Source organism: Peromyscus eremicus, chromosome 15 (genome assembly GCF_949786415.1).
Source record: "Peromyscus eremicus chromosome 15, PerEre_H2_v1, whole genome shotgun sequence".
Classification (NCBI taxonomy): Eukaryota; Metazoa; Chordata; class Mammalia; order Rodentia; family Cricetidae; genus Peromyscus; species Peromyscus eremicus.
In genome coordinates, this window is record NC_081431.1 from 71,451,274 (window position 1) to 71,461,220 (window position 9,947).

Here is a 9,947-nt window from a genome sequence, read left to right on the forward strand (position 1 = left end):
AATTCTGTAATTTGATCTAATTTGTAAACACGCGTGTCCCGTCCCACCCAAGGGTTTCCTATCCCTACGCATTTGCGCAGGAAAGTCAGAGCGAGTCATTCATTCCTTAATGCGTTGTAGAGAGCACAGATGACCCCTGAGCTTCCGAACTCTGGGCTCTCCTCCCGGGTACCAACGGTGAGGTCTTCGTGATTATCTACCGTTGTTTTAGATGGTTTCATTCCACGGTGACCAAACACCGAGAAAAACAAGTGAGGCTCATGGTATCTGAGGTCTCTGTCCGTCAAGGCAGAGAGGGAGAGGCAGAACCGAAATGGAATAAAGGAAGGAGCCAGAGCAAGATACAGTCCCCAAAGGCATGCCCCTGGTGACCTATTTCCTCCAATAAGACCCTATTTCCTGTCTCACCATTTACCGATAGTGCCACCATACTATGATCCTGTCAGGATATCAACCCATTTAGATGGGAGCCCTCAGATCCAAAGACTTCCCCAACAGAAGCCTGCGAGGGACGCTCCGTAGTCAAACCATAGCAACCGTCTCCGCAGTCCTCAGTGTTCACATGGATACAGCCCATGAACCATCCCATGGCAGGTGAGGTTTGCTTGGGACTCTCCTCATACTAACAGTGTAAGTTTTTCATCTGCCAAATCCTTAGCCCAGGGCAAGCCTGGACAAGTGGTCCCCTCTGCTCATACCTGAGGGACTTCTAGGCAGGTCTGCCTGGCAGCCTAACTTCCAATCTTTCCACCACGAAACTGTGGCTTTTCCAAGTTGGTAAATAGAGTGGTCTCGTTTGTGAGTTATGATGGTTAATATCAACTGTCAATTTGATCCGCTGTATAGTCACCTGAGAAATGGGCCTCTGGAGAGGCCTGTTACTTACTTCCCAAGTCCTCCCAGGCCTGCCCCCACCCTTGTGCCCCCCATAAAAGGTTTTTAAAAACTCCAATTTGTGTTGTCCATATAGTCATTGGCTCATAGTCCAACTCCCGGTGGGCAGCAAGCCCCTTAAAGAAAACTGAGTCTTTCCCCTCCCCGCCCCCACCCCCTCCAGTAGCCATCTAGTCACCTGGGAACTTGATCAAAGGCACATTCTCTAATCTCAGCCCAGACCTTTGGAACCCGGGAATGGATCTGGTGATGTGGGGGTTTTGTTGTTGGTTGTTTTTAAGATTTACTATTTTTTTGTTTTATTATTGTTACTATCATTAGTTTGGTTTGGGTTTTTTGTTGTTGTTTTTTGTTTGTTTGTTTGTTTTTTGAGACAGGGTTTCTCTGTATAATAGCTCTGGCACTCCCAGAATTTGAGTTGTAGACCAGGCTGGCCTTGAACTCATAGAGATCTGCCTGCCTCTGCCTCCCAAATGCTGGGATTAAAGGCATGCACCACCATGCCCAGCCTACTTTTATTATTTTTAATTATATGTGTGTGCATGTGCACACAGATATACACACACAAAAGACAGACAGATAGATGGGGGGAAAAGAAAAGGCAAGACACTGAGGAAGGGACTGAGGCACTCCAGGAGTGTGGGTGTAGACTTCTCAGTTAAGTGTCTCAGTGATGACAGTATACAGGAGTTCTGGAAACGTTTAGAATTCCATTGCTTATTGAGATTCTAAGGGACCCTCCTCTCCTGTCTCTATTCCTTTTTTTTTTTTTTTTTTTTTTTGATAACTGAGACTACAGGGTGGCTCCAGAGGTGATAAGGTAATCCAGGAGTTCCAAGGGTGCCCACGAGGCTTAGGACGTTGTATACCACACACTGGAGCGCCAGTGAGTGTCCTGGAAAGCTGCAGCTCCACGGTGGGAAGGGAAAAGGCCTGAGGCAGATGCCAGTTGTGTTGGCCTCCTTTCCAGATGAGAGAGGCTTCAGGCAGACTCCTCGTGAGGGGCTCCGGTCCTCCCCGCGTCCCTGTAACTTGGCTTGTTTTCTATCCTCACAACTACACCACGGAAGGAGCCAAGCACTTGGGAGCTACAACTCCCCAGACCCAGGGACAGAGAGAGGGCGGGAGAGAGAAGACGGTGGACACTGAGACAGAACCCAGTCCAGGGCCAAAGGCTTCTGGTTCAGGACCCTCCTGCTGTACTCTGTACCGGGGCCTCTGGGCGACCTTCCCCTCAGCATATGGAAGAGGGGCACAACTAACACTGAAGACAGTTGAGGTGTCTGCCCCTTCTTTCCAGGTATCTTTATGCTCTTCATTCACTCATTCATTCATTCATTCATTCACTTTCATTCATTGATTCATGGAGCCCTTACTGAGCACTGCTGTGTACCACCCACCCTGTCCAGGACTGGAACACAGAGATTAACAGTGAGATTCATTCCTCTGGGTGTCTCCTAAACTTCCTCTTACAGGGTCCCCCGCCTCCAGCTACAGAGCATCAAGGCTAAAGGAAGATGGAAAGAAGCAGGATCCTCCATTGTCAGATGGGAGGTGTGTGGTGAGGACGGAGCAGCAGATAGACCATGTGGTCCAAGGACAAGGTTAGCCCATGGAGGAGGCCACCAGACCAGACCCGGAGTCTGAGAGTCCACAGTGTGTACAGCTCATCAAGCCGGAGATACTGTGGTCTACACCAGCAGAAGGGAAGGGAGGCTGGGAGCAAGATGGAGCAACACTCAGGAACTCGTTCCTAAGGAGTGACGAGATCAGATGGAGTCCAACAGAATTTGGCTACCCTGGTGAAAAGCCAGGAGTTATCTGTGGATGTCCTCTGTGCGGTGGCTATGATAGATCATGTTTTAAAACCCTGACTTCTTAAGTCTGTAGGTCACAGCTCCATACGGGGTCACTTACCTGAATGTGGAGGTAACAAAAAAAAAATGCACAACAGTAAAATGTTTCTGAACATACAGCTACCAAAAATTAACTCAAATTCAAATATATACCAGATCGAAGGTGTTCTAGCAGTTTCCCTCATGTTTCACTTTGTGACTTCACCACAGCCTTGGTTCTGAACACATACACACATACACATGGTGCAGGAGCACCCATACACACACACACACACACACACACACACACACACACACACACACACACAAAGATTAACATCAGATGTTGTGATGAGACCATGTGGGAAAATTCAGTTCAACATTGGCTCGACCTCTGTAATCAAACAAAAGACATTTCTTCTGGGGGAATTCTTAAGCATTTCCCTTTGTGCCTGCCCCCAAACCAGACTTCTCTAAAAAGGGAATTTTACAGCCATCCCTGGAACACAGGAATTTGTAGGCCTTTGCACCGGGTGTGGAGCCTAAGACCTCCCAGTTCCCAGCAGGCGCCCTCCCGCTGAGCGGCAGCCCAGCACCCAGCTAGCCTTCTCGGTTGACCTTCCTGACTCTGTGCCTTGGCTGGAGTGGAAGCTGTGTTCAAAGCACTGTCCTCTGTCCCCTTCTACACGGGGACATTCTCCTGCAGGACCCGGTATCATCACAGACAGGGGCTGTGGCGAGATGGTGTGCCCCTACCATGTGACCTGATGGCTTTCAACCCTGGGGGACCAGGACTGCAGGTGAAATAACAGAGTTTGTCTCCGTCCAGGCGAATGAGGGACTCAGCTGTGGGAGCGAGGACAAAAGAGCATGCGCAAGGAGCGGCTGATGATCCTGTGCAAAGATAGAAAGGGGATCTATCCCTGGGTGGTGACCCAGCCTCGTGGACCAGGGCAGGGACCCCTTGGAAGGCAGGTTCACCTTCAGATAGTGAGCTTTTTCTTGACCTCACCTCCTAGCGCAGTCCCTTGGTCCAGCTGGGTCTCCCACTCCGAGTCAGGAAGGCATAAGGGCTGCTCCTTTTTCTTGTCCTTTTCCTCTGGGTGCTGGCCAGAGCCTACAGGCGCTTTTAAACTCCTGGTCCTTTGGGCTTCCTGACTTTTTCCCAAAGCTTCCTCCCTGTGTGGCTGCCTGTCACCATGTGGCGACCTTTATGCTGGCTTTCTGTCATCTCCTGTCTCCTCTGCGAAGCTGTGACATGTAGCTTACCTGCCCTGTGTTTCTCCTTTAAACTCTACCAAATAGCCCTGGAGCTTCCACTTAACTCTGTTCCTAATTTTTTTTCATTAGTGAGACTCAGAACCCCAAGAGGGGACCCCGATTTCCCCTGTGCCATAGGGTGATGCCACCATGACTCCCAAGATTCTGACAACACTTCTTTTATGCCTTGTAATTCCTTAGTCCCATCAGCAGAAACGAACTGCTCCAGCACCCCTAGCCAGCATCAAAAAGGCCCGATGCTTTCCTGTGCACGTAGTGAGGATGGGGGATGTACAGCGGTGATCACACGGTATTATTACAGCAATAGAGAGCCGAGACACATGCTGTCCGAGTCTGCTTTCTATTGCTGCGATGGAACCCTGACCAACACCAGCTCAGCAAGGAAGAGTTTGTTTGGCTCACAGTTTACAGTCCATCCTTTAGGGAAGTCAGGACAGGGAAGACAGGAGCCTGAAGGCAGCGGTCCTGGAGGAACACTCTTTACTACCTTGCACTCTCTGGCTGCCTCAGTTTACTTTCTTACACACACCAGGACCACCTGCCCAGGGATGACACTGTGAGCAGTATGCTGGTCCCTTCTCCATCAATCACCAATCAAGATGATGTCCCTCAGGTTCCTTCTTTCCAGATGTCTCTAGCTTGAGAAACAACTACCCAACACATATGTTTTCACAGAGAATGGTGCATGGTCCTGGAAGAGAAGAAGACACAGGCCAGGTTGCTTCATGTGTGTTTGTGGTGGGGGAGGGGGACAGGTTGGTGCGTGCCTGTACACATGTGTGGGTGTATGTTTAGAGAGTGACGACATTTGGTGCATCAGCGTCTCCCGTAATTGCTATAGACCTTGCTTTTTAAGACAAGGTCTCTGAACATGGAGTTCCCTGATTCAGGGGGGCCTGAACCCCAAGGATCTTCCCATCTGTTTCTTCATCTCTCAGATTAGAGGTCAGACCTCAAGCCTGGCTTTTTTGTATGGGTGTTGGGGACTGAACTCAAGTTCTCATGCATGTGAGACAAGCACTTTACAGACTGGACCGTCACTCAGTCACCGTCCCATCCTCATCCCCAAGGCACTGAAAGTAACATTGGGCTGTCAGCTAAGTGTCTGCCGGCTACCCTGGGAAAATTTACTGACTGCGATCTCCGGGAGAGGACAGCAGAGGGAGATGTCGATATTTGCTGAGATGCGTTCTGTTCTGTCCTTTGCCCACACACAACTTTGCTCTCAGCTGGCACCGTTCTGTAGGGAGCAGTGAGGGAGAGGGAAATGGTTGAGGGAAGGGCGGCCCAGCCCTGGCACCCTGCCTAGGGATGTGGGGCCAGGAGGCTGAGAGGTTATGGACATAGGATAATCCAGTCTGCTCTATCCGCTGGGATTTTCCCTACAGTGCACATTTCCTGGTTCTCTGCTCTCCTACAGAGATAAACATTCCGAAACATCTCTCAGGCGCGTTGACACCAAGAAAGTCCTTGCCAGACACCCAATGGGGATGTGAAGAATGTGGGTATCAGGCAGGGGACCCACCCTGCAGAGAAGCCTGAACTGAGATCCTCCTCCTCCTACAGAGGGTGCTACAGATGGTGTGGCTATTCACAGAGGCTGGCTCTGTCTATCAACCCAGAGCTCGCTGACAGGCTAGTCTCCGCAGGCTTGCCGGCTGGCTCTGGGCATCTCCTGCCTCTGTCTTGCAAGGCTGGCATCATAGGAGGGTTGGCACATCTACTGGCCTTCACAGGGTTCTGGCCATGGAAACTCCCACCCTCGCTCTTGGGCACTGTGTGTTTTAGCCCCTGAGTCATTTCCCTGCTCACTCAGCAGGTTTTCACACATTAGATGTTTCCTTCCTGGGCTGGGGGTGTAGGGCAGCAGTTAAAAAGTATGTTCTTTGCATGTGTGAGGCCCTGGGTTCAACTCAGAGGTGGGGAGGGGCAGAGGGGAAGCAACTCTTACTCAGCAGAAGGGTTAAAGGGGCCACTAACAACTTAATGGTCATGAGTTTGACATCCTGCTGAGTTTCAGGTCCGTGGAAGAAAGAAAGTTGGAGAATGGTGGGTAGGGTAGGGTTCTGGGGCTAGCCTCAACTATAGCTCAAGCCCCAACCAATGAATCTAAACCTGCGCAGTGGGGCCCAGGATTACATGCTTTTAAAAGTACTCCAGAGGACTGATTCATGGGGTAGCCTGGCCTGGGAGCTGTAGGTCAGAGGAGAAAGCCACCCCAGAGCAGAATGCTGGTATGGGAAAGAGGATAGGAAACTGCCGTCTACCATTGGCAAGGAAGCATTTCCTCTCCCCTTCCAGCTACTGGGGAACCTGGGAAATAAAATAACAAAAAGACTGGTGGACAAGCGAAAAGTTTGATTTTCATCACATACTCGTGGATTCACACACACACACACACACACACACACACACACACACACACACAGAGGGATTTGGAGTTTATATGCCAGTTTCCAGGGGAAGGGGCTGCCATGGTTAACCTTGTTACCAACTTGATGGGACTTAACTCACTACAGAAACAAACCTCTGAACATGTCTGTGAAGGAGTTTCCAGATTCCATTCATAGGAGTGGGAAGACCCGCCCTAAGTGTGGGCAGCACCATCCATGAGCTGGCACCCCGGACTTAATGAAAAGGGGAGACTGAGTTGAGCACCAGCAATAATCTCTCTGCTTCCTGACTGTACGTACATAGGATGGATGTCACAAGCTGCCTCTTCAAGATCCTGCTTCCTCCAGTTTCTCACTGTGAGAAACCTTCACAGATGTACCCAGAGGCTCGAAGATTGGTTTCCAAAGACATTCTAGATCCGGTCAAGTTGACAGTCACTATTCACCATGACAGGTGTGGAGTCTGTTTTTAGTTCCTGACCTCTGGATCCACCTGCCTGGGTAGTATAGTTGTAAGCTCTTAGCATGTCCCGGTGAGACAGAACACAGAGGAAGGCATTTGCTGTAGCTGGCAAGATGACTTGGGAGGTAAAAGCTCTGGCTATGAAGGCCTCACAGCCTGAGTTCAATGCACACACTGTCTTCAGATTAGCTGTCCAACAGAGAATGAACTTCTGATCTTCTGCCTCCATGTCCATAGCACCAGAAACACAAGCGATCGACAGCGAGGCAGGATAGAAAGACGGGGAAACTTGGCAGAACACGAGAAGAGAGAGAAGCCTCTCACCCAGGCACCTGCTTGAAGGCTTTCACCAGCAGCAGGGCCAAAATTCTAGCAAAATTAACAACTGCTTTGGCTCTCTCCCTTCCCAGCCACAACCTGGAAGTTTTCTGGAAAGTGTACCGGAAGCCCCAGTTACAGAGAAAGGACCCAGCTAGCCACCTGTGTGGTGCCAATGGCTGCTTCTTTTATCTTCCAGGCCATCAGACCCATCCACTGTACTTCTGAAGCCACACACCATATTGCCCTTGTCAAGAGTGGGGGTGTTTCTCAGCAACTTTTTGAGATAGAACTTGGGAGTCACTCAAACGGCTAACGTCAAGTCAATCACTTACTCTGACTTGGAGAAGCTCCAAGGAATTGGGATCCCCAAGGGCAGAGCGGACTGGCTGCAGGGGTAAGGGCAGTTGTGGGAAATTCCTGAGGCAGATCTGGGCCTGGAGCCAGTTACAAGGAACAGAAACTACAGCCTAGCAGGCAAAGCAGCTATCAGCAGGAAGGGAAAGGATGACGCCTGAAGTAACACCCTTGTCACTCAGCTGGGCTTACACACTATTTCTGAGCCAGGCATGCTGGGTTTACATGCATGCCTGAAGCAGAGGCAGGAGGATTCTGAATTTAACAAACAGCCTGGCAATTTAGTGAGATTCTATCAGAAGTAAAATATGGAAGTGTTGAAGATTTAGTACAGGGATCATCCTTTGATCCCCAGTACTTCTGGGAGACACACAATATACCACTTAGCACCGGGTCAGCTTCCTGGGAGTAGACAGAGCCTGAGGTAAGCCTGGCGGCCTCTCAAGGCAGGATTGTCTAAAATAGAGAGGTGATTCTCAAGCTCCCCAATGATCTTGCTTTTTTAAGAGAAGTTTAAAATGCAAGGGATAACATCAAATCCTCTCAGTTGATAAGTGTTCACACTTGTATTAAATACACTTTGTGGTTAGGCATGGTTATGTACACCTGTGTATAGTCCCAGCGACTCAGGGGGCTGAAACAGGATGATCTTTGAGCCAGGAATTTGAGGCAAACCTGAGCAGCATTAAATTAATTCCACCATTGTGTTAATTTATACACACACACACACACACACACACACACACACACACACACACAGAGCAAGAGAGAGAGAGCATGCAGAGCATGCGGGCCTTCTGGGTGCTAAGGATATAGTTCAGCAGGGAGAGTGCTTGCCTAACATCCATGAAGACATGGATTCAATCCCAAGCACTGCACAAAAGCAGGAGACTCTCAGAGGCAGGTGGGTCTCTGTGAGTTCGAGGCCAGCCTAGTCTACACAGTGAGTTCCAGGATAGCCAGGACTATACAGAGAGACTCTGTTTCAAAAAGTATTTTGTATGCAGGAGTTGGAGAGACGGCTCAGTGATTAAAAGCACTTGCTACTCTTACAGAGGACCCAGGACACATGGTGTCTCACAACCACGCTTAACTCTAGTTCCAAGGGATCCAATGTCTTCTAACCTGCTCAGGCACCAGACATGCATGTGGTGCACAGACCTACATGTGAGCAAAACTCTCATATACATAAAACGAATCTGATTTTTTCAAAAGTACACGCACACATACACATCCTTATGTGGTGGGGGATGTAGCTTTAGTGGATTAATATTTGCCTGCATGGAAGAGGCTATAGGTTTGATACCAACACACACACCCACCCCACCCCACCCCCCCCCCCCACACACACGCCTGAATCCATCCATCCATCATCCATCCATTCATCCATCCATCTTTTAGGTTTGAGATTTCATCTCAGCTGTGAAACACGTGCCTAGGACACACAAGGCTAATCAAACAAGGGTTTGCTTCCCAGCCCCAGAGGGAAAAAAATTAAAAGAGGGTAGGCAACCAGCACCAGGAATCAAAACACCCAGTCCAAGGTCCAGAGGCTGCCCCACCCTTCCAAGAGCGCCTCCGCCACTGCCCCAAGTGAAGCGTCTGGAAAACCCTGGTCTCTTCCCCTTAGGGTGTTGGACCTGGCCTGCTTCTCTTGTAAAGCACAATTCTAACAGATTGGGTGAGAGTATGTCCCAGGCTTCCTCAGAACCCAGACAAAGCCCTGCCCAGGCTATCACGCTTCCCGCTAACACACTGCTCTCATTGGTCAACTCTTGGTGCCTGGCTTTGCTTTCAGGGCCCTTTGACCCTGCGGGGCTCCTAGTAAGGAAAGAATGCTGACAGGTTCCTGGAAGTGATGAGCTGGCAGTCTGCTCAATAGGATAACCCCGGGGCATTTGTTTGTTGCCCCACCCCCACCCCCAAGACACAGGGTGTTTCAGAATGTACTGACAAGTGTTCTAAGTTTGCGTAGAAAGAAGGTGATGGGGCCTGGGGAGATGTGCTTGCTATGCATGTGGACTGGAGTTTGAGCCCCAGACCCTGTGTTAAAAAGCTGGGTTTGGTGGGATGCACATGGGACAGCAAGGTTGGGGAGGTGGGGATAGGTGGATAATGGGGCTCACTGGCCAGCCAGCCTAACCTAATTAAGGAGCTGAAGGCCAGTGAGAGACACCGTCTCCAAGGAGATGGACAGTATTCCTGAGGATGACATCCAACCTTGTCTTCCAGCCTCCTTCCTTATGCACTCACAATGCATACCTCCCGCCCCCTCACACGTACACTCACTTAAGAATAAAAAGGCAACAGGGTCAACCTCACACCCATGGCCCCACCCACTACTGCCTGCTGCTCTGGAAGAAAGGCTCGGGCAGTGGGCGGAGCTGGTGCTCCGGGCAGCCTTAG

General features: G+C 50.1%; 1 long non-coding RNA gene across 2 annotated transcripts; it reads left to right on the forward strand.

Annotated features, from left to right (window-relative positions):
* Window positions 1–414: 414 nt before the first annotated feature.
* Window positions 415–2,916, forward strand: LOC131925191 (uncharacterized). Of its 2 annotated transcripts, none has more exons than XR_009383171.1 (2): window positions 415–630; window positions 2,370–2,916. It is a non-coding gene; the product is annotated as an uncharacterized LOC131925191 (long non-coding RNA). The 2 variants fall into 2 exon arrangements; XR_009383172.1 differs by having other exon boundaries at window positions 415–594.
* Window positions 2,917–9,947: the final 7,031 nt, after the last annotated feature.